We start from the raw sequence: 26,034 nt of genomic DNA on the forward strand, positions 1-26,034 counted from the left end.
GGAATCAGGCAAATATATAATAATTGAGAGAACTCAGAAAGCAGACATATTTCTAGATCGGGAATATTAAAATGAATTTTCAGATAGGTACAAAACTGGCTTTTGTCCCTCTCCCACCAGAGACAATTTATTTGCATGTCTGTAGACAAAAATGTTTTGTAATGCTATTAGTTTTCTATAAGTTACAGAATTATAATATAGCCTAGTCAAAAAAAGTGCATATCCTTATAGAATGAATTTCTGAAGTCTCTAGCATTTTTGTGACAGAATATCCAGTAGTCTCTTTTGCTTTTTTAAAGTTTTAAAATTTTCCTTATACTCTCCTCTTCTTAGTAAAAATAACCTCAAAAATACGTTATTCTTGATCACTAGTTTTTAAATTTGACCTGATTATTTACATGGGCATAACAAGAACGTAAATTTACCATACAAGCCATGACAAACACACCTAAGTTTGTTTTGCTGAAAGTTTTCATAAAGAATGTGATTGGACTTTCAAAAGCCTATATTATTTCCTGAGGCTAGGAAACCAAGGCCAAGAAGCTCTCCACTAGATTTCACTTGCAGTACCTATAAATTTGGACAAATTCCTTCTTACCTGTAAGACTGAGACCTTTTAAGCCAAATACTGGGACGGTTTTCCTGGAAGGGCTGTGTGATTATTGGCTCCAGACAGGCCATCTTAGTGCCTTAAAAGTGCTTGTTGTAATACTTGATTAAATGAACATCATTCTCAAAAATTACATTCGAGGTGTTGGTTGAATAACAGATTTTTCCAATTATATTCTGGTGAAAGGACATATTATTAATGACTCTTTATTAGTGTCTTATTGCTGACAAAGCAATACTAATGTAACAAATGTCTACAAACTTTCTGCCTTAAAATAACACAAAATTATCATTTTATAGTTCTGAAGGTCAGAAGTCTCAGATGGGTCTTAAGGGGCAAAAGCAAGCAGCTGCATTCCCTCTGGAAGATCTAGGAGAAAATTAATTTCTTTGCCTTTTCTACCTACATTTCTTGGCTTGTGGCCCCTTCCCCTATCTTCAAAGCCAGCAACTTAGCATCTGCAAATCTCTATTTTTGACCTGATTTAGCTGAAAATAGTCAAGTAGACATAAAAACAAATGTAAAAAGTCTAACAAATCATTTAGAGAATAGATCTCTATAATTCAATAATTCATTTACAGAAATCACCAAATGGTCAAACCATAAACCAAATTCCCAGTCATTGCTGTCACCAGTGAGGAACAACTTAATAGCCATAAACAAATCAAAAACAAAAACAAGCCAGGCATGGTCGTTGCACACCTGTAATCCCAGCAACTCAGGAAGCTGAAGGGAGAGGATCACTTGAGCCCAGGAGTTCGAGACCAGCCTGGGCAAAATAGAAAGACCCTGTCTCAAAACAAAACAAAACACAAAATTGGCAGAGGGAAAATTAAAATTAGAAAAACAAGGAGTAACTTTGGGAGGTTTGAGGCAGGTGAATCACTTGTGCCCAGGAATTAAAGATCAGCTTGGGCAACATGGTGACACCCTGTCTCTACCAAAAAAAAAAAAAATTATATATATATACATATGTATCCAACATGATGGCACATGCCTGTCATCCCAGCTACTCAGGAGGCTGAGGGGAACCTGGGAGGCAGAGGTTTCAGTGAGCTGAGATCACGCCGCATTCCAGCTGGGGCAACAGCGTGAGACCCTATCTCAACAACAACAACAACAACAACAACAACAACAAAAGCAAGGAGCAAGCAAAGTTCTATTGTCATTTTGATTTCACCTCTAAAAATCAAGAATGGATGTGCCTGGACTTAAGTCGCCCGTGAAGCTGCCCATTTCTGTTGATGGAGTTTACCTGGCTCTGTCAGGTGAATCCACTGAGCATCTCAGTGGAAGTCCTCCAAAACTGCTACAGGATAATTTTATTTTTATAATTTAAATTTTTTTTGAGACATCACTCTGTCGGCCTGCCTGGAGTGCAGTGGTAAGATCTCACTGCAACCTCTGCCTCTGGGTTCAAGAGATTTTCCTGCCTCAGGTTCCTGAGTAGCTGGGATTACAGGCATGCACCACCACGCCCGGCTCATTTTTTGTATTTTCAGTAGACATAGGGTTTTGCCATTTACCCAGGCTGGTCTTGAACTTCTGAGCTCAAGTGAGCCACCCGCCTTGGCCTCCCAAAGTGCTAGGATTACAAGTGTGCCTTTTCCTAGAAGATAATTTTAAGAAAAAGTAAAATCCTGATTCTCCTTCAGATATAAGGTGAATACACGTTAAAGATATTATTTTACTCATTATTTACTGAGGGAATCAGATTGATGTTACAACCAGTTCAAAGGAAAATCTGAAGAACAGACACATATATGGATTGGGAATAGTAAAATGAACTTACAAATAGATACAAAACTGGCTTTTTCATGGAGGGAGGGGGCATTTTCCTTCCATCAAATATTGTTTGCATTGCTGGCATAGTCGTGGTTAAGTGTGCAGACCTCAAGAGTCTTGGCACCTGGACCTGAAGCTGCGAGCCACCATTTTTATTTACTTATTTTTAGAAAGGGGGTCTTGCTATGTTGTCCAGGCTAGAATACAGTGGCTATTCACAGGTATGATGCTTGTGCACTACAGCCTCGAACTCCTGGCCTGAAATGATCCTCCTGCCTCAGCCTCCCAAGCAGCTGGGACCACAGGCACTTGCCACTGCTCCCGGCTGATCCTCCACTATTAGCTATGTGGCCTTCGGAAAGTGACTAAACCAGGAATCAGCAAACAGCCCAAAGAGAAAATCCAGCCGCCACCTCTATTTGTAGAGTTCTTAAGCTAAGAATAGTTTTTATATTCTTAAGTGAATGAAAAAAAAATAAAAGAAAAATAATATTTTATGACACATGAAAATTATATGAAATTCAAAATTCAGTGCCCATAAAATAAGTTTGGTGGGAACACAACCATGTTCATTTGTTTGCATATTGTCTATGGCTGCTTTCAGTTCTACAGTGACAGGGTTGAGTAGCTGTGACAGAAACCATCTAGACTACAGATCCTAAAATATTTAATACCTGGTTCTTTACAGAAGAGAGTTTTCCAACCCCTGAATTATCAGTAATAAACTTCTCTAAGCCTTGGTTTTATCAGTAATAAATGTGTCTAAGCCTTGGTTTTCCTGTAAAATGAGGATCTAAATGGTACTTAAGTATGGGTGCAGTGGCTCACGCCTGTAATCCCACCATTTTGGGAGGCCGAGGTGGGTGGGTCACCTGAGGTCAGGAGTTCCAGACCAGCCTGGCCAATATAGTGAAGCCCCGTCTCTGCTAAAAATACAAAAATTAGCCAGGCATAGGCTGCACCTGTAGTTCCAGCTACTCGGAAGGCTGGGACAGGAGAATTGCTTGAACCTGGGAGGCAGAGGTTGCAGTCAGCCAAGATCCCACCAACGAACTCCTGCTGGGGAAACAGAGCGAAACTCCATCTCGGGGGGAAAAAGTACTTACATCATAGAACTGTGGTAAAAATTCATTGAGATGATGCAATAGAAAGCACTTACCATAGTGCCTGGCATGTGGTGAACTCTATAACACACAGTTAATCAGTCCCTCCCAGAAATTGTTTATATAGATACTGGGGTATAAATGTTCCCCTTTTTCCTTGGGGTCTCTAAGTTAGGATGATATCACCTAGAAATATCTATAGTTATGCCTATCTCTCTGCCTCTTCCACAAAAATAACAATATGAATAGTATATTAGCATGCATTTATTGAGCACATCCTATGTGTTGGGTACTGCTGTGAGTTGTTTGTGCCTTTTTAAAAAAATTTTGAGATAGGGTCTCGCTCTGTCACCCAGGCTGGAGTGCAGTGGCGATATCATGGCTCACTACAGCCTCGCACTCCTGGGCTCAAGACATCCTCCCACCTCAACATCCCAAGCAGCTGGTACAGGCATGCATCACTGTGACTGGCTAACTTTATTATTTTTAGTAGAACAAGGTCTTAGCGTGTTGCCCAGGCTGGTCTTGAATTCCTGGGCTTAGGCGATCCTCCTGCCTTGGCCTCCAAAAGTGCTGGGATTACAGGCATGAGCCACCATGCCTGGCTCTGCTTGTATATTATCATCTCATTTAATCTTTACAACCACCTTATAGGGTAGGTAGGTATTATTATTGTTGTTGTCTCTATTTTACAGATGAGGAAACTGAGACTCAAAGAGCTGAAGTAATTTATTCTAAGTAAGTGGTGGAACCAGATTCGAGCTTAGGGAGTCTGACTGAAGAGCCATCTGCTTATACTATCAACCACATAGAGAACACCCACCTGCAGCAGAGAGAATGAGGTCAGCTCCCTAAAGGAGGCAGCCCCATGAGATGGAGGAAAGAAAGGGAATCCTGCTAAGAGCTCCCCCTGTTTTCCTGTCATTTTGTTTTGTTTTGTTTGACAGAGGCGAATGTGGCTTTCTGACACCGGAGACAGAAATATGCTCAGGAAAATAAAGGATGAAAAAGATATGGGTGTTTCCTTCCAATAGCTCATAAGACAGTAGGGGAGACAGACAGACGAACACACAAACAGAAAGAAGACAGGAAGCACTAAGGGCTAAAGTAAAGCCACCTGTTAAATGCTGTGGGAGCACAAGGAAGGGGACTCAACACAGCGTCAATTAGAGACATACTCGCTGTGTGTCTTCCACGTGTTGGGCACTGTGCTGGGTGCCCTGCAGTTGACTTTGTTAATATTTCAAGTAGAGTTAAATAATTTGCATCCTTTGCTTTTGGGGTCTTTTATTGGTGCCTCTTCTGCATTGAATACAGGGTGCTCTACAGTCTGCTAGGATTCATCGCTGGTTCATCTGTGATGTGGCATTTCTTACTTATAGTTTAATTATGATTGTTCTATGCCAACAACGCTGCAGTGATGTCCACAAATGGGCTAGGGAAAGCAGTTGTTAAAATATAAAAGTGTAATGAAAAAAAAGTCAGGGTTGTCTTTCCACTAGGCAAATTATATGCTTGCTTACCTTTTAAGTACTAACTTATTAAAAGGAGATCCCAATTATGTCTCCCTTTCACAATGCAAGTATTTCTTTAGCCACAATTATTCGTTGTTGGAAAATTGCACACACAAATAATTGCAGCCACAGTTGTCTAATTGTAGGCTGAAAATGAAGGGCAGGCAGTTAATTATTTCTCAGATGCCTGATGCTGCATGTCATTAGCTGGCTGTGGCACAGGCCATTACACAGGGCGTTCTTCAGCTACGAAAGTTAGGGCCTGGGTGACGCACTCCACTGGGTGTGGACTTGAAGAGTTAAATGCCCGCTCACCTCTGCCAGGGTGTGCTTTGCTCCAAAGAGAACTGACTTCCCTGTCAACCTTTCACTTAGTACTTGCTCACCTACTCTCTATATCCTGCTTCTTCATCTGTTCTGATTTCTTCAGGAATCATCTTGTCAGCTGAAGTAGATGTGTGCTTTAAAAAAACCAAAAAACTTTATTCCAATTTAAATTGTTTTCTTCATCTCTGTCGTCCAGCTTTTCTCATATTAGAAAGGTTGAAAAGAATTGTTTCTATGGAAGTGGTGAACATGGGACAGAAGTGTTTCTCTCTTGATAAGACCAGCGTGTGCAAACCAGGAAGAAAAAGTAAAATCTCCAATAATAGAGAGATAAATTAAATGGGAAAAAAAAAGTCCAGGTCTGAAAACCACGTGCATTCCTGTAGCAGAGTTCATGCGAGGAGTTTTTGTGTGTGTGTGATGAGGTCACTGTTACTCACATGGCTGTGTGGGAGAGATAGAGAACACGCATAAATACCAAGAAAGCAAGCATTCTAATTTGTGCACTTTGTTTTTTTAAGAGTATAATCATTGACTGGAATTAATAGGAGCAGCTCTGAATGAAGTAACTTACTCAGCATGTAAGTAAAATAACTGAGATTAGAATCCTGAATTGTTACCTTGGAGCATTTACCTAGTTCTCTACCTGCTTATCTCCATCTCCTCCAAGGTGTGTTAACCTCATGATAATCAATCACTTCCATGATCAACAGTCTCGCTTCTTTTGAGATACTCTTAGGATTTCTGCTCTAAAAACTTAGACTCCTGGGACTTGATTTTCTTTGCCTTTTTTCTCAGAAATGTGTCTCTTTCTTGTTCAGTTGCAGCAAAATCGAGTGTAGGCGGAGTTAAACTCCTACAGTTAAATGTGCTATTTCAGTTATGGTTTCTCACTCAGAGTTTTACTTTTTTGTGTGTAAATTTCATCTATTAGTTTTATAATCTTCATTGTACCCCCTTTGTGACATATAAATTCTATTAAATCAGTTTTACAGACATTGGAAGGTTAGGAGCAATAAACGTTGGTACAAAAGTCCCAATTGGAATTAAGTGTTTCTCATAAAACACTACCTTTTAAGGAAATATTGCCAAGTGTAATATAATTGTCTTTACCGCATGTATCAATCAGAGTTCTTGATTGCAGACAACAGTTGGCCACCCCAACTGTTGAGGCAGGAAGAGATTTATCGAAGGAGTACTAGGTAGCTCACATCTAATACACATAAACTCACATATGAGTTTTTATGATAATTCAAACCCTCACATATACAGTCTTTTGACTGTGAAAAGGCAACCCACAGAATGGGAAAAATATTTGTAAATCACATATCGGATAAAAGATTAATATACAAAATGTATAAAGAACTCCTAAAACTCAACAACAATGACAACAACAAAACAATCTGCTTTAAAAATGGGCAAACGACTTGAATAAACATTTATCTAAAGAAAACATACAAATGGCCAATAAGCACAAGAAAAGATGCTCAACCTCTCTAGCCATTGGGGAAATGCAAATCAAAACCACAAGGAGATCTCACCTCATATCTGTTAGCATGACTACTCATTAGCAGCCATCCTAATTTTTAAAAATCCAGAAAATAACAAGTACTGTGAAGATGTGGGGAAATCAAATCCTTTGCGTCTTGCTAGTGGGAATGTAAAATGATGCAATTGCTGTGGAAAGCAGTTTAGCTGTTTCACAAGAATGACTGTATGATCTGACAATTCCACTCGTAGGTATGTGATATGGTTTGGCTCTGTGTCTCCACCCAAATCTCTTGTTGAATTGTAATCCCCATATGTTGGAGGAGAGGCCTGGTGGGAAGTGATTGGATCATGGGGACATACTTCCCTCTTGCTGTTCTCATGATAGTGAATGTGTTCTCATGAGGTCTGGTTGTTTAACAGTGTGTAGTACTTTCCCCTTGGCTCGCTCTCTCTCCCACTCTGCCACGTGGAGAAGGTGCTTGCTTCCCCTTTGCCCTTCTGCCATGATTGTAAGTTTCCTGAGGCCTCCTGAGCCATGCTTCCTGAACAGCCTGAGGAACTGTGAGCCAATTAAACCTCTTTTCTTCATAAATTACCCAGTCTCAGGTAGTTCTTTACAGCAGTGTAAGAATGGACTAATACAGTATATAACCCAAAGAATTTAAAGCAGGAACTCAATTAGATACTTATATCTCAATGCTCACAGCAGCATTATTCACAATAGCCAAAATGTGGAAACAACCCAAATGTTCATCAACAGATGAATGAATAAAGTATAGTATATACACTCAATAGAATATTATTCAGCCATAAAAAAGTGAAATCCTGATACATGCTACAACATGGATGAACCTTGAAAGCATTATGCTAAGTGAAACAAGGCAGACACTGAAGGACAAATATTGTATCATTCCACTTACATGAGGTACCTAGAATAGGCAGATTCACAGAGATAGAAAGTACAATAGATGTTTCCAGGGGCTAGGAGGAGAAGGGAATGGAGAGTTCATGTTTAATAGATACAGAGTTTCTGTCTGGGATGATGACATTCTGCAAATGGACAGTGGTGATAGTCACATAATATTGTGAATTTACTTAATTCTACTGAATTATACACTTAAAAGTGGGTAAAATGGTAAATGTTATGTTATGTATATTTTATCACAATTTTTAAAAAAAGCAAAAACTACCCCTAGCTCAGGGGCTGTGCACAAACAGGCAGCAGGCTAAATCTGGCCCGCAGGCTGTAGTTTGCCAACTACTGCTCCATGGAATAGGGACACAAGCTAGGCAGAGGCTACAGGGCGTGAGCCGCTTTAGAGTCTCATCACAATGGGTAAAGGAATATGCTTCCTATTAGTCAGCTATGTGTATTTGCTCTTCCAGTAATGCAAGTTCCCCTGTATTAACTGAAAGAACTTCTTCAACTTATTATGCCTCAATACTTCTCTATATCCTTATTGATCATCCTGCTTCCTTTCACCTCAGGCATGGCATTCTTTTATAAGACTGACTCCTATGTTTTTTTCTCTTGATTCCGTTTCCTCCCATCCTTCTCCTAGATTCTTGCTCCATTAATCATCCCTTCCTCTTCACTGGTTTCTTCCTCTTAGCAACATTGTCTGCCCGTATTTCCTCTAACATAAAAGGAAGTTCTCTCAACCTTACAGCCCCCTCCAGCTACTATTTTATCCCTCTCATTCCCTTCATTGTCAACTCTTTAAAAAGAGTAGCTTCCACTAGAGTTACTAAGCTAAACTAAAAAGAGAAGTATCTACCCACTTATTCTTTAATCTACTGCCATCTGACTTTCTGTGAATCGAAATGTCCTTTCAAAGGTATTTCCTGATTAGGAATCTAACAGGCTCCCATCATTTGACCTTTCTGCTTCATTTGATGTGTTAAGTGCTCCTTCTCAGTCTCCTTTCCAGGATCCTTTACAAATCCATCCACAGTTACCAAGCAGTTGTCACCTGCCCAGCACTGCATTGGGTGCTGGGGACACTGTCTGCCCTCCATGCATCTCTAGGTTTTCTTTCCAAGGCTTCCCTGAGCATCTTCTGTTCTTGCTCTGTGCTCCTTCTGTAGGTTATTTAGCCACTTGCTTGGTATTGAGAGCTTACTCTATGGTGCCCTGTTCTAAGTGCTTCACATGGATGAACTCACTGGACATTTGAAACATTCCCATGAGGTGTTATTCATATCTCCATTTCACAAATGAGAAAATCAAGGTACAGAAGGTAGCCCTAGGTACTACAGCTAGTAGGTGGCTGATCTGGGATTAGAGCCAGGCAGTCTGAATGTAGAACTTGCCCTCTTTACACTCTACTGCCTCTCCCTCAGCTTCAAATATCTCCTCCATGCTGACTGCTCCATCTATGACTTCAGTCATTTTTGTTTTGTTTTGTTTTGCTTTGCTTTGCTTTTATCTTTGAAATGAGGTCTCTCTTGGTAACCTAGGCTGAAATGCAGTGGTGTGATCATAGCTCATTGCAACCTCGAACTCCCGGGCTCAAGGGATCCTACCACTTCAGCCTTTTGAGTAACTAGGGCTACAGGGACATGCTATGAGGTCTGGATGACTTCTTTTATTTTTATTAAAGATGGGGTCTCACTATGTTGCCCAGGCTGATCTCAAACTCCTGGCCTCAAGCAGTCCTCCCACCTTGGCCTTCCAAAGTGCTGGGATTACAGGTGTGAGCCACCACCCCTGAACTATGGCTATAGTTTTGACCTAACTCCTGGACAGGTTCTTTCCTAACATTCATGGGGCTCATCCAAAAACCAAAACAGAGGCTCACATTCTAAATGTCTGAAACTTTTAAAGTTATAAGTGAAACTATCAACTGTTAAGTACATTCTATTATCCTGCTTGACAAATATATCTTCTTAACAATGCGGATTAAATTTAGACTTCTTGGACTCTGTGGAGTTCATGCTGGAACACGGTAGCATGGAACAAGCTGGCTCTTGCCCCTGGACTGCCCCCTCCTTTCCCTGCACACTGTGAAGGGCCTTATGCACACACAGCCTGCACTTCCCAGCTCTACTCACACACCCCACAAACACTCTAGGCTCTGGGCTTTGCACATGGGTGGCACCATTCACCCCCAGCATGTGCTCCCAGGGAAGAAACTTGCATGGGCCTCCCAGGAAGACTGGCAGCCTCTGGGGCTGGGATTCTTTGGGAACTCCGACCATGGGCTCTGAGTAAGCGTGCTCTGTTGGCCCCACAGATCCCTTGCACTAGACTGACCCACTAAAGCAGTGTTTTTCAATTTGTCATGAAAGATATTCCGCGCCCCCACCCGTTTGAGGTTTTTTTTTTTTTTTTTCTTTTTTTTTGACTTCCTATCTGTTACAGATCATCACATTTTTTACTGCAACAAAATGAATAGTAGCCAGGCATGGTGACTCATACTTGTAATCCCAAAACTTTGGGAGGCTGAGGCAGGAGGATTGCTTGAGCCCAGGAGTTTGAGATCAGCCTGGGCAACATAGGAAGACCTCATCTCTACAAAAAAAAAATTTTAAAAAATTGGGCAGCTAGTGGTACATACCTGTGGTTCCAGCTATTCCGGAGGCTGAGGCGAGAGGATGACTGAGTCTGGGAGGTCAAAGCTGCAGTGAGCCAAGATCGCACCACTGCACTCCAGCCTGGGCAACAGAGGAAGATTCCTTCTCAAAAAAAAAAAAGAAAGAAAGAAAAAGAAAAAAAGAATTGCTAAAAAAGTGAAATAAAAACAAAGACATACAAAATGCAAATCCATGTTTCTTATTGTTAGGCATAAAATAACATTTCCATAAATATAATTTTAAAAAGAGAAAAAATTATAAAATCAATGTTGTTGTTGTATGTGTACAGATAATTAACATGGGCAATCACTACTCCTTTCATAACTTTGATTGCTCATGGTCATAACTAAACAAAACTTTATGAATACAATAGGATTCCCAAGTATTAGATGTCTATAGCACACTGAACAGCACCATTCATGTCAATATTTAAGAGTTTTAATGTGACAAATGAGTTTGCCTATTACCTGTTCAATCTTGCTGAGTTGATAAAACACCGCTTATAGGGAATAACATAAACCGTTTTCATGCTTTGTAACAAAACTGGTCTCACAGGGGTATTTTGATGGATGGATGGCATAAGATATTTCAGAGTAATTTCAGCAAGCTCAGGTCATTCGTTTTTTGTTTTTATGCAAAATGGAACAAAATTCATCTTCAATCCTTCACCGGTAGTCAGTTGCAACAACTTACCTTCTAAAATTTTAATGAAATTTAAATTATCTTTCTATGAAAGGCATTTCAGGCTCATGAATTTCCTATGTTCAGCTGACTTCTTTCTTGATGAAGGAAGCAGAATGTTGATTTACATTCTGGCACAAGTTCCTTAAACTGGGTAACTAATCCAGAATGTTTTGCAGTCATGGCAGCTGTGCCATCAGAATATAATCCTACACAAAATCCTAAACTCCAGACACATTTAGGAACAATGGAATCCTTTATAGTTTTACACAATTCACAGTTGTATTTATTGGCTGTGAGGCTAAAAAAATAAAAGAACTATTTCTTCCAATAGCAATCACATTGAAATCATACATATAATAACCGAATGGCCATAACAATATCTATGCATTCATCTAGTTGCAATGAGAAATACTCTGCTAATTTCATTTTTCTCCCTGTGAGTTAACCTTCCATATCACTAGCCAGTTCCCAAATATGCTGAGCTATAGTTTCACTAGAAAATGGCATTTGAGCTACTGCTCTTGCACAGTATCACCCAACATTTTTAAGCCAGTATCTTTGATGCAGTCTTGCATTCATGTCTTGGCAATTGTATATATGTTTGATCTTAGCAATCCCAAATACTACTTTATAAGAAGCCTGCAAAGTTTCTTTCATGTGAAATAGTTAACATCTGCTTCTGTCAGGTTTTAAATTCAATACTCCTTCTTTCAAAGAATTCTTTTGATTTTGCTCTTATTTTTTACATATGGTATGCAAATGCCACTTAAATTTTAATGGTTTCATTGCTTCATTAGTCAGCACAGTGCTATGAATAATACACTATAGTTTTAGCATTTTATCATCAATAATGACTACAAAGTGAACTCAACACATGAGAATTGTACATCCAAATAAAATGAGTATGAACTTTTTTGGTCTCTATTTCTTCAGAATCAACTTCCATTGTCATTTGGTTTACTACAACTACAACATTTGCAATGTGTGTTGATTCTTGAAAAAGAAATCTTGTAAAACTTGTTTCCCAATTAGCCAATTAGGGTTAAAAATAAATTTTATAAAGTTTATATTCTTACTTTAGCTGTTAGGTTAAACTATATACATTTTTTGTTTGTTTTTTTGAGATGGAATCTTACTTTGTCGCCCAGGTTGGAGTGCAGGGCCTTGGTTTCGGTTCACTGCAGCCTCCACCCCCTGGGTTCAAGAGATTCTCCTGCCTTATCCTCCAGAGCAGCTGGAGCTACAGGCATGTGCCACCACACCCAGCTAATTTTTGTGTTTTTAGCAGAGACAAGCTTTCCCCATGTTGGCCGGACTGGTCTCGAGCTCCTGACCTCAATTGATCTGCCTGCCTTGGCCTCCCAAAGTGCTGGGATTTTAGGCATGAGCCATCACGCTCAGCCAACTATATATATATATATATATATTTTTTAACTAGCTTGATTAATATGAAAACGATCTAAATAATAAGTTACAAAAATAAATACTTTCAATTAAATATATATAATTTTTATTTGTAAATTTAAAAATAAATTTTAAAAAACTTGAAATGCTTTCATCTATTTATATTTTACTAACTTTTAGGTTATAGGTGACTAACCTGAATATATCACATGTTGGAAAGCAGTTATATTGTCCATAATAGTATGAAATCTACATCATATGTGATTCAGTACTCTATTTGACCATACCATAGCTGGTCTATACCCTATTTAATGAGACAATGAACCAATGTCAGATTGGTACAAAAGTTTCTAAATGCTTATTCTCAATTTCTGTGCTTATTTCATGTGGTCTAGTAACAAGCCATCTGTGGACTGACTGGTCCCTAGACCACCTCATGAATTGCACTGCTCTGAAACCCAGGCCCAAGGCAAGGGCCCCTCCTTTGTGTGTCTCAGGGAGCACTGCTCCTGAATTATACGCTTTAATTATTGGCTACCTGCTAGATACATTTACATGGATAATGATAATAGTAAACTGTTATTAAAATCATAGAACTATCTGATACTGGGAGTTTAGCATGTGCCAGGAATATAACAATGAGAAAGAAAGAGGTTTCCAGCCTTACAAACCTTAAATTCTAGTGAGAAAAATAGGTATTTTAATTACTATGACATCTCTTTGAAATAGGTCTTGTTATCCACATTTTACAGATAGTTATAGAGGTTAATATGTCCAAGTTCTCCGAGCTAGCAAGTGGTGCATCAGAGACTCAAAACTAGGTCTTACTGGCCATAAACTCATGCTTTTCATCACTTTTCTATGTTGTGAAATCTCAAAATCTTGTTTTAAAAAACTAAACCTTGTTTTTTCTACCCAGTTCTCCAGAGTTCCCCATCTCAACTAATGATGTTGTTGTCCTCCTTGTGTCTTATAGCAGAAACCCAGAAACCTCACAATGGTTCTGTCACCGCCTCAGAGTGCCTCTACCCGCCTCCCATATCCTTCCTGTCATCATTTCCAGGCCTGATTCAGACCAAGAAATATCAGGTAGTAGCCTTCATGTCATCTATCTCTCCCTCCTCCATTCTTCACACTAAACATGAGGCATAGTAAATTATTTCCCTTATTATAAACCCATACTTCATAAAGTGAAGCATTATAGGAAGATGAACTCTTATCAAGTAATCATGGTGCTCTACTAAAAATTTTGTATTTGAAAATTTGACCATAACTGTCTTCTTTAAAAAAAAAAAAAGTTCACTTTCACAGCATCTATTTCAATGTTGTAGTTAGTCTCAACTTGCAAGCAGTTGTGAAAATGTGGTACCTCAGAAGTTAAGTGATACAGGAGTGTGAACATCATTACTTCTCTGGCTGTGTCATGACCTTCATGCATGATAAAATTGTACTCGCTTTTCCTTTACCACATCAGTTTGTATGCTGATGATAATTTTTGTCTATTTGATTTAATTACAGAATGAAACCCTAACTATTAGTCTACAGCTATGCTATAATGTGGCAGACTGGCTAGGTGTTCACCATGCTGTTTCTATTTTCCTCCTGGATCCAGTGGACATTCTTCCAGGCAGGTGGGGCCACGTGGTTGAGTTCTGACCAAAAGGGGGCAGGTAGAAGTCAGGAAGGTGACCCATAAAACCTCTCCCAGAGTTCACCATGTGATTTCCCTACTCCCATCTGCTGGGCAGAACTCAGAGATTCAACAGAGGACATTGAATATAAGAAGTTTGGGTCCTTGAACGACAGTGGGGAGGACAGTCTAACCCCTCTCCAACCTACACTGAACTGTTCCATGAAATGATTGTTCATTAAACTTATGCTGTGTTCAACCGCTGATTGTTTGGGGTAAGAGCAGTAACTAATAATACATAAATAAGTAGATGAATAAAATGGATACATTAAATGCATAAAATGTTTACTTTTTTGTTTTTGTTTTGTTTTTGAGATGGAGTCTCACTCTTGTCACCCAGGCTGGAGTGCAGTGGTGCAATCTTGGCTAACTGCAACCTCCACCTTCCTGGGTTCAAGCGATTTTTCTGCCTCAGTCTCCCAAGTAGCTGGGACTACAGGCACCCACCACCACGCCGGGCTAATTTTTACACTTTTAGTAAGACGAGGTTTCACCATGTTGGCCAGGCTGGTCAAAATGTTTACTTTCTCATGAAATCCGTCTGTGGCAAAACTCTAAATAGTAGAGTTTAGGTACTCTAAATAGTGACCTGGAGTTTCTAATAGCAACCCAGAGGACTTTCCTGTTTGGATTTATTCAGGCTTAGGTGACAGAGCTATAAATTTATGTAGCTAAATATTTAGCAGTGTTGACAAAACTGTTTCTAGTAATTAATGGCACATCTGGAATTAAACTCTCTTTTTCCTTATCCTTTATTCTATGTTTACAATCCCAGCAGATGATACACCTAGTCCAAATGGTCTTACATAGAGGCCGGGCACAGTGGCTCACACCTGTAATCCTAGCACTTTGGGAGGCTGAGGCAGCCTGAGGTCAGAAGTTCCAGACCAGGCTGGCCAACATGGTGAAACTCCGTCTCTACTAAAAATACAAAAATTAGCCAGGTGGGGTAGTGTGCCCCTATAATCCCAGCTACTCAGGAGGCTGAGGCAGGAGAATCATTTGAGCCAGGGAGGAGGAGGTTGCAGTGAGCTGAGATTTCGAGATTGCCCACTGCACTCCAGCCTGGGCAGCAGAGCGAGACCCTGTCTCCAAAAACAACAACAACATCAAAAAACAAAAACAAAAAAGGTCTTAAATAATGCCCACTTAACTAACTTTTTAGTTATTTCCTTCATCTGCAATTGTGTTTTGTCTATTTGAGCTCCAACCTTTTCTATAAAATTGTATTCAATTCCACAGTCCTTTTCTTTATTATTTATTATCAGCATGATTTTATTTGTGACTAATTAGACTAATCCTCAAGGCAAGAAGAATTAAATAAAATGACATTTCTATCTTAGGAGACCCAAAGAAGTACAAGTTAGTTACAATTTTAATGGAGTTACAGATTTCCAATAATAAAGACAATTAGGTAATAATATGATTTAAACTCAAGGACATGGTCTAGGACACCCACACTTTTTGAAAATTATAGAACCTCATTATGGTCACTATTAATAGGACTTGGGCTTCATGTGACCCATTCGAATTAAGTAAAAGGACGGAATCTTGTGGTCTGGACAGGAGCTTTCTGTGTACAATTAAGAAGCTCAGTGCACTGGGTCAAAAACATCAACTATGGTTTGGGCTGACATTATTTTCTCATTGAAAAGATTTATTATTAAATAGAAAAATGATGAAATAAATAACACTCAAATTATTTATACTTTTATGTTAAGTTTAGAATAATCTGTGTTTTTCTGGTATTTTAAGTGCTTGCAGTATTTAAGAATTTGGCATTTTAAGGTATCTAGCAAGTTGTGATTCCAATTTAGAAAGAGTTAATTGGGTTAATTTAGACTTCAGAGGAATAAGATAATTTTACTTGGATTATAAGCAATAATGGAATAATTTAAAAACTTAAGTTTAACCATCTTTGTAAATTTAATTAGATGTACAAGAATTATATAAATATATAATAAAGTTCATTTGATAACCAACTAAGGCAAAAAATATATTTATATTAAAATTAAAAGTACAATTTTAAATGCTTAAAAGATTATGCTGTAAAAGCTAAAATGTGATTATTGAACTCTTCTAGATTTGTATTAATAAATGCAACAAGAAGATTCATAAGTTGACATCTTAAGAAAGAACAAAACTTTTTCAGTTGTCATTTAAAATGTAAAGGAATATAGAAAAGACCTGAGCAATCTTACAGGGCATGAAAGCCACCTCCAGGAACACCAAAAATCTCCCCTGAAAATTTTCTTCTTTCTTTTTTCCCCTATTGTCCTGTAGCCACCCCTGACACCAATATCTTCTTTTTCTTCTCCTAGCGCCAAAATGCTATGCGTTGTAAAATAAAAAATTTAAATGTGATAATCTTTAAGCAATAATTTGTAAAATGTTTTGTAAATTGAAAATGAGACATTTGCAGGAGAGGAAAATAAAGGGAAAAAGATTCTCAGTGGATTTATTACCACAGAACTGTATACTTAAAAATGGTAAAGATGAGGCCAGCTTGGGTTGCTCACGCCTGTAATCCCAGTACTGTGGGAGGCCGAGATGGGTGCATCACCTGAGGTCAGGAGTTTGAGACCAGCTTGGCCAACACGGCGAAATCCTGTCTCTACTAAAAACACAAAAATTAGCTGGGTGTGGTGGCAGGTGCCTATAATCCCAGGTACTCGGGAGGTTCAGGCTGGGGAATCCTTGAACCCGGGAGGTAGAGGTTGCAGTGAGCTGAGATCTCACCACTGCACTCCAGCCTGGGCGACAGAGCGAGACTCCATCTCAAAAAGAAAAAGAAAAAAAAATGGTAAAGATAGTAAATTCCGTATGTGTATTTTACCTCAATAAAAAAAGGAAAAAGAAATAGTTTTAATGAAATGTTTGCTTTGTTCTGTCTTTCATGTGGTCACTTACTGGACTTTTGGACATCGGTCTGCACAGGTACAGAAGCCCTCTCATGCCATAAAGTTAAAAGCAATAGCAATAACCTGTTAAAATAACACTAAAGCTGCAAAGAATTCACTCTTTTGCATGAGTGTGGCAGAGGAATAATAAATATGGATGAATAATTCTTTTTAGTCTCGGCATCCTTGAATTTGCTTGGTCCTTGAAGTAATCGCTTCCAGCATCCTTTACAAAATTCTTTTGAAAGTGACAGATGATAATCTTCCCCAACCCGAGCATCTTTGACATTGAAATGTGCAATGTGAGGTTTCTAATCAGTCCGTATGGGGTAGTGAAGCTCAAATGGTGCTCCACAAGCCCTCCAGGTACCGTAGGGACTCTGAGGCGACAGCCTGGGCCTCCTTCCTCCTTCAACCAGAGCAGCTTCACTTCTGTCTCTTTTACACACCAGGCTTCTTGTCAGATTTCATTTAAGAGCAGCTTTCATAGCTTTGCAGGTTCTGAAGACCACTGGGCCACAGTAGGCTTTTTCCAGAGCAGTGGGAACACAGTGCGAGGAATGTAAACTGCACAGTGGGATGATATTAACTTAGGGACCACTGGGCTGCTTTTTTTCTGAGAAATGTAAAGAACTTCACAAACACTGACTTGGGGAATTTACTAGCCCTTTAACTAAACTGTGGGGGTAACCATCCTAAATGATTTCGTTTGGAAATAAGATCGTTCTTGTTTGCTTGGATATTTGAAGACTCTTCTTGCTTATATTCGGAAACTTCTCTCATTTTATTTGGTACTGACGACATAGCCTAGCCATGTGAGCCTGCGGGCTATTCAAGGTTGCCAGTGTGGCAGAACGAGTCTTTTTATGCCTTCCTTCCTAGTGCTCAACAACTACTAAGGCTAAAGTAATAAGAGAGAGCTGTTTAAAATTTAACTCGAAACCAAGGAGACAACGACTCTTAGCATGATATGAAAATCCTAGCAGGAGGTTTTTTTGTGTTTGTGTTTTTTACTGTGTGCAAAAGCTCGGGTTGTTTTTTAGATGCTTTATTCTGTGGCCCTGCAATCAGACTGCCACAGGGGCCTCTGCGATTTTCTTGTTCCATTCACATTTCAAGATTTTTTTTTTTTTTGACGGAGTCTTGCTCTTGTCACCCAGGCTGGAGTGCAATGGCGTGATTTTGGCTCACTTCAACCTCCACCTCCTGGATTCAAGCGAATCTCCTGCCTCAGCCTCCTGAGTAGCTGGGATTACAGGTGTGTGCCACCACACCCAGCTAATTTTTGTATTTTTAGTAGAGACGGGGTTTCACCATGTTGGCCAGGCTGGTCTCGAACTCCTGACCTCAGGTGATCCACCCACCTCAGCCTCCCAAAGTGCTGGGATTACAGGTGTGAGCCACTGTGCCCAGCCCACTTTTCAAGGTTTTAAGGACCTTCCACCCTACTTGACCCATCCCTCATCCATCACAGGAGCTTGAATTGGCTGAGAATGACCAATACCAATGACCAATGACGGAGCCAGAGGTTGGGAGGCAACACAGGAAGTGGAATAGAAAGGGTTAGAGATAGCCGAGGGAATGTGTCTGGGGGGAAGAAGACATAAGGGAGAGGGGTGTCTGGGTAGTAGGTGGTGATCCGAGTCATGAGATTTCATTAAAAATCTCCAAAATCTCCAAAACCTTGTTTGCCTTAGTTGGAACACAGGGTTTGAGCCTTCAGTAAGGACCTGAGTGAGGGTTCTTCAGGATTCTAAGTGTGTGCTTGACTTACAGCTCTACAATAAAATTATATTTTAGAGAAGATTTGAACCATTGTTTTAAGACGTGGCAAAATGCAGGCACAATGCTCTCTCTAGATTGGATCACAGTTTTTAAAAAAATCACAATGACATGGAAGTTTGAGGACACTAAGAGTCCAGTTGAAATGATTTTATGGTCTCTTATTTTCTCCATGAAGTTCCATGCTGAGCAATATTCAATTTGCCCTTATCACTTTCAGTGCTGGTCTGAAAATGGAGCCTTTTACTTTGTCTGAATGACTCTGAGCCTTGAGCTGACATTACCCACTAGACAGCACAATCCAGTAGATCCTTCCATGATGAAAGAAATATTCCATATCTGCAGAATCCAATATGGTATCTACTAGCCACATACGGCCATGGAGCCCTAGAAATGTGGTCAACTGGAGAGCTGAATTTTTAATATTTTTAAATCGATTGAAATTTAAGTACCCTCACGTGGCTGGTAGGTAATGTCTACACTGTTGGGGGGGAAAAGAGAGGGCATGCTCCTGCATTGCTGATTAGTCCAGCAGTTCTGGTGGGCTGCCTTTCCTCAGGTGGGGGGCGTCTGCTCGGTCATTTTATTATATTTTCAAGGAATAAATTATAGGCCCTTTTTGACAATCACTCATAATTTTCCTATGTCGTTTGGGATGTTAAGGGGCAAGCTTCTACATATTTCTAATAGAAATGTTACACAGCAAACAGGCACAATCTTTAAGAAGACTTTGGGCAAAATAGAGCCTTTCTCTGGGAAGGGGCACCCAGAGAACTTTGAACCAATAGTCCAGTCTTTTAATTCTACCCACTTTCTGTGAGAAGGAAAAACTCTTACCTAGTGATGTCAGAGGTCCCAGAGCCTGGGCAGCGGAAGTTCCTGAGCTACTCTAGCGCTATTATCCTTCTCTGTAATGACAAGAGACCTCATGCTGGAGAAAATGGTAACTCCCTCTGGTCAGCAATTTGACTCCATCCAAATCCAGTTATTAGTCCAACATAACTGTGATTTTGAACACTTATTTATTGGGCACCTCTTCTGTGCTAGGTGCAAGGGTTATCTCCTGCAATCTTTATAACAATGAAATCAATACTACTATTGCCCAATCATGTAACCAAGGAAACTGATGCTTAGCAAGGTTAAGTAGCTTGCTCAAGGTCAAGGTGAGTGGTACAGCAAGCAGGTAAACCCATGTGTGTCTGAGGCCACAGCCTATGCTCTAGTCACCAGGTAATCATTAATCTCTCTGGAATATCCACAGTTGGAAAGCAAGGACTTTGCAACTTGCTATTGAATGTGTTTCTTTTCTTTTCTTTTTTGAGACCGAGTCTTGCTCTGTCACCAGGTTGGAGTGCAGTGGCGGGATCTCGGCTCATTGCAACCTCCGCCTCCCAGGTTCAAGTGATTCTCCTGCCTCAGCCTCCCAAGTAGCTGGAGCTACAGGCACGCACCAATATACCCAGCTAATTTTTGTGTTTTTAGTAGAAACGGGGTTTCATCATATTGGCCAGGATGGTCTCAATCTCTTGACCTCATGATCCACTCACCTTGGCCTCCCGAAGTGCTGGGATTACAGGCATGAGTCACTGCACCCGGCCGCCCCTGAATGTATTTCTGACCACCAATCTGTTCAGTCATTACTATTCCTTCCCCCTTTCCTAAGCACCATGGGAAATGAAGCATAAAGCACCCAAAGACCAAGGAAAAGGCAACATTCAGGATCCAGTTCCAGAATGTCTGCCTCTTCCAGACTCACGCTCCCACCAGTTGGCCATGTATTCTCAGCTTGCATGCCTATGTCATCTGTCTCTCCTGACCCTGAAGAAAACTTCTATTCACTCCATGAGCACCTGCACCTGCACTGAGTCAACAGTGAGTGGCTGCTGTCTGCACCAAAATCCATTGCTCAATATTCTTTCTTCTCCATTCCAAATGGTTCCTCACTTCTGTGAAAGCCCACATGGTCTTACCATATGTCTGGTTGTCTTGGTAGTAAACACATTTTTAAAAACAAATATGTCAGCATCATTTTGTTTTCTTTCATTAGTGGTCTCATGTTACAGTCATAACAGGTTGCATAATGGTTACATCTAGTACAAAATATGCTATTGTCTTTTCTCTTTGAGGCTATTATCTAGTTATGTTGCTTGTGACTAGCGAAGGAGGACATTGTATAAAAACAAAGACCTTCAAGTTAGACAGACCTGACTCTGAATTCTGGCTTTATCATCCATTCATTTAAAAATATTTATTCAAGGCCAGGCACAGCGGCTCATAGCTGTAGTCCCAGCACTTTGGGAAGCCGAGGCGGGTGGATCACCTGAGGTCAGGAGTTCAAGACCAGCCTGGCCAACATGGTGAAACCGCACCTATACCAAAAAATACAAAAAATTCGCTAGGCGTGGTGGCACACGCCTGTAATCTCAGCTACTCGGGAGGCTGAGGCAGGAGAATTGCTATATATATATTTTTTTGATCCCTGATATATTTTATATATGTCCCTGATATATTTTGTATATAAAAAAATTGATTTTTTAATCCCTGGCACATAGTATCTCCTGAATAAATATGTGTATATATATGTATACACATATGTATACACATATTTATTCAGGACATATTCATACATACATACATATATATGAATAAATGTATATATGTATATAAATATATATGAATATATATGATGAATATGTAAATATACACATTTATTCAGGACACATATATATTTATTCACATATATGTATGTATACATACATATATGCATACATATATACACATATTTATTCAGGATATATAAATACATATTTATTCAGGACCTACTGTGTGCCAGGGATCATTTTAAGTGCTGGGATAAAGCAGTGAATAAAACACCAGACATGGTTGCTCACAACTCTAATCCCAGTGCTTTGGGAGGCTGAGACAGGAGGATGACTTGAGGCTGGGAGTTCAGGACCAGCCTGGGCAATACAGCAAAGCCCTCATCTCTAAGAAAAACTTTTTTAAAATTAGCTGGGCATGGTGGCACATGCTTATAGTCCCAGCTACCCAGCTACTCGGGAGGCTGAGGTGGGAGGATCACTTGAGCCCAGCAGTTCGAGGCTGCAGTGAGCTGTGATTGAGCCACTGCACTGCAGCCTGGGCAACAGAGCAAGACCATATCAAAAAAACAAAACAAAAAAAAAACAAAAAAAAAACCCACTGTCCTCCTGGAGCTTACACTCAAGGGGAGTGAGATAGACATTAATCAAGACAAATGAGGAGAACAAGGTATATAAGCCAATGATATGCTGAGGAGAAAAACAAAGCAGGGAAGGGGGATAGGAACTGTTAAAATTGGAGTCGCCAGGAAAGGCCTAACAGAAAATGTCATTTGAGTCAAGGTTTAAAGGAGGTGAGGCAATGGATGTGCACACATGAGTTGTGTGATATTAGATAAAAATTACCTATATTTCTAGATACTTGATTTACTCAACTCTAAAGTGGAAACAAAAGCCACCTTGTTAATGACTTGTTCTGAGGATCAAGCCTACTTGTGAAGAGTATGTGGCCCAGGCATTGAATGGGCACATGACGGCAGCTGGCATTACTGTTCCTCATTGCCAGCAGCAGCGGCGCCATTAGAAACAGCTACTTGCTAGAACTGGAGATGGGTTATTTACACATTTATTAGCCTCAAATGACCCTGCTGAGGAAACTCAGGTAATAGTTGGATTCTGAATATTAAATGAAATATGCTAGCCTTGGAGGAGGGAATGTGGTTTCAACATTTCTATCACAGTCTTGGCAAGAAATAGAGGGTGCCCTCATATTGGATAATTTGAAGAGTTTAAAAGAAGGTTATTTAAAAGATCAGCAAAGTGTAGGGAAAAGAGTAGTGCCGTCCCCAGAATTAGTAATGACAAGCACTGCTACCACCCCTCTGTTCCCCACCCATGCCCAGACCTGACAGGGCAAGAGGAGAGGGTGCTCACCAGAAGGCGGAGTCAGAGAGCGCATGACAGAGCAGGTGTGGCCTTCGGTGGGGAGATACAGCCAGTCTGCAGTGACTCCACCAAAAGGGAGCTGGAGAGTGAATACACCAGTGTCATTCTCCTTAAGCCCATCAGGGCTCCCCAGTGGCCAATCCAGCTTGAAGTCACAGGGCAAGAAAGCCTGTGGAGCCGCTCCTGCAGGTCAGCCTCCCAGGGCATGGAGAAGGTGGAGAGGGTGGGAGGAGCCCAGGGAGACACCCAGCAGAGTAGCGAAAGCAAATCAGACATGACTCCCAGTGAGCCAGGCCACTCACTATTACTATTCTCCTCTGTGTTCAGGGAAAGCAATCCAGTTCTTTCCTTCCTTAGATGACCCTTTCACCACATTTGTTGCTTTCCTCTGGGTACTACTTCTCCTCCTGCCCCTCCTAAGGTGCAATATTTGGTCAGGTGTTTTGAGACATAACCAGATACATTAAAAATAAGGCCCAGTTGTGCGTAAAGCTGGAGACTTTACTGCTAACCCCAGTCCATCTCTACCCCAGGCATGGTACTGGGACAAGGGTGAGATGTTCAGTTTGTCACTCACCAACATGAAAAAGGCAAGGCCAAACATGGTCTTGATCAAAAGTGTATCAGTGTCACCGTTTTATTTTTTAATGAGGCTCAAGCTATGACATTAAGTAAAAGAGGAACCAGATGTAAAACCGTGTAAACTATACAATCTCAACCATGTAATAATTATGTGGATGTATAGAAATAAGACTACGAAGAAATACTCACACTATCTGCACTGACTATTTATGGAATGTAGATTAGGATGATTTTTTAAATCCCTTATCCATATTTTTCCAAGGTTTATCAATGAAAAGTTGTTTCTTTTAAAATAAAAAGGAAATCAGTAAAAACTAGTTGCTGTTTTTTGTTTTTGTTTTTAATAGAAGGGACATGACCTGTTTCCTACAATTCACATCTCTATTTATCTCCCTAGTAAGTTATAACTTTCATTTGTGGGAAACTTTATTCCAGAATCACTAAAAAAATTTGTTTTTTACTAAACTGATTATTTTGCTGTTTGTAAAGAAAATGATTTTATAGATAATTTTGTGGGTTTTTTCGTTTTTTGTTTTTTGTTTTGTTTTGTTTTGTTGGAGATGGAATCTTGCTGTCCCCCAGGCTGGAATGCAGTGGATGCAATCTCGGCTCACTGCAACCTCCGCCTCCCAGGTTCGAGCAATTCTCCTGTCTCAGCCTCCCGAGTAGCAGCCACCCGGGATTACAGGCATCTGTCACCATGCCTGGCTAATTTTTGTATTTTTAGTAGAGATGGGGTTGGCCAGGCTGGTCTCGAACTCCTGATCTCAAGTGATCCACCCACCTTAGCCTCCCAAAGTGTTTAGATTACAGGCGTGAGCCACCACGCTTGGCTGATAATTTCTAAAAAGAGAATGCTAAGCAATTTAAAATGTATTTTCTTAATACTGGTTTACTTTTGATTCATGTTTATATGTATAATACTAAAAGTATGCTTTGAGAGCTTCAGTCCGTGGGCGTCACGTTTATTCTCACCAGCTACTAAAATTCTTAGGTTAGAAATATATAATTATAAAACATTAAATGTAATCTAATTATCATTTTCTTATATTGGATTAACCACGAAGTGGATCCAGAGAGATTGCTGTTTTAGTACAGTGCATTTTTTTTTACTCTAAGTCCAATCCTGTTTTGCTCAACAAATCTTTTCTGAGTACACGGCAGGTATGCCTGGCACTCGATTAGGCTCTGGGAATATAGCAAAGAATGAGACAAAGCTCCTGCCCTTAAGGAGTAGCAGCCGCAAAGACAGAAGTCTAAGGAAATGATTTCCATCCATCACAGGAACAGTGAAAGCTAACTGCAGCGGGTTATGAAAGCCCAGAAAAGTCACTCGAGTAAAATAAATAAATAAATAAACAGTAAATAAATAAATAAATCCACCTAACCTACTTCCTGCTGAGCTTGCCAACTCCTTGGTGACTGGAACTCTTTGTTTTTGATTTTTCACTGGGCTGATCAGGATGAAGTTCAGTGTAACCAGGCTTGAGTGGTAAGAGACGTCTCAACAGGCCTGATTCTGCTCAGCTGCCCACGCCCTCATCACCTTCTCAAAGGTGGGGAGAGCCGCATCCTCAAGAGACAGGAGTGATGACTCATGGAGGCCAGCTGCCCCCTTCAAGGCGGCATCTCTTAATTCAGGACAGCATTCTCTGCTGGCTTGGGAGAACCATCTGCTTGCAAGTTGCCAAGAAGTTACAAAGTTGACTTTGGTAGTGGAATGGAGAAGACAGACAGTGAAGAATAAAATAATGCTAAAGAATTTGGACTTTTTTTGGTAAAAAAAAAAAAAGGCTGCATTTTTGGGAAACATGGAATGCTGTGAATGGTGGATGGTTTTGTCATAGACTGGGGAGCCGCTGCAGGTGATGGGCAGAGAGCTGTTGCATGGAACGTAGGCAGAGATGGTGTTCAGGTGGCGTGCCCTGGTTCAGCCGAATAGCAGATCATGGTAAAGTCTGCTCTACCCGGTTGGTGCTTGTGCCAAGCAATGCCAATTATTAAATGCTTGGACCATCTTCCCTACAGGTGTGTGTACCTTAAATAGCTGTGTCAGCAGACAGGTACCTTTTTCATTGTTCTTTTAAGCCTGTTTATGTTTAGCCACTGAGGTGTAAATTCTTACCATAATCAAGAGTAAATGCCCTAGGTTTTAGTTCAGGTCTGCCTTACTTTGGGGCTTAAATGTGACTGTGTGTGTTTGTCTACAGAGATATGATCTATCTCTGTCAGCCAGGCTGGAGTGCAGTGGTGCAATCGTAGCTCACTATAATCTCAAACTCCTAGACTCAAGTGATCCTCCTGCCTCAGCCTCCAGAGTAGCTAGAACTACAGGTGCGCACCACCATACCCAGCTAATATTTTAAATGTTCTATAAAGACAGAGTCTTACTACGTTGCCCAGGTTGGTCTCGACCTCCTGGACTCAAGTGATCTTCCTGCCTCGTTCTCCCGAAGCACTGGGATTACAGATGTGAGCTACCGTGCCTGGCTGTGACTCAGTTTAGATTTGGGATGTTTGATGATATTAGAATAATTCATCATATAGACCTTCTCTTTTTAAATAATATCCTGAAGAATTTTGGTAAATTTTGCCTGCAT

The sequence above is a fragment of the Mandrillus leucophaeus genome, unplaced genomic scaffold (genome assembly GCF_000951045.1).
Source record: "Mandrillus leucophaeus isolate KB7577 unplaced genomic scaffold, Mleu.le_1.0 Scaffold169, whole genome shotgun sequence".
Taxonomy (NCBI): domain Eukaryota; kingdom Metazoa; phylum Chordata; class Mammalia; order Primates; family Cercopithecidae; genus Mandrillus; species Mandrillus leucophaeus.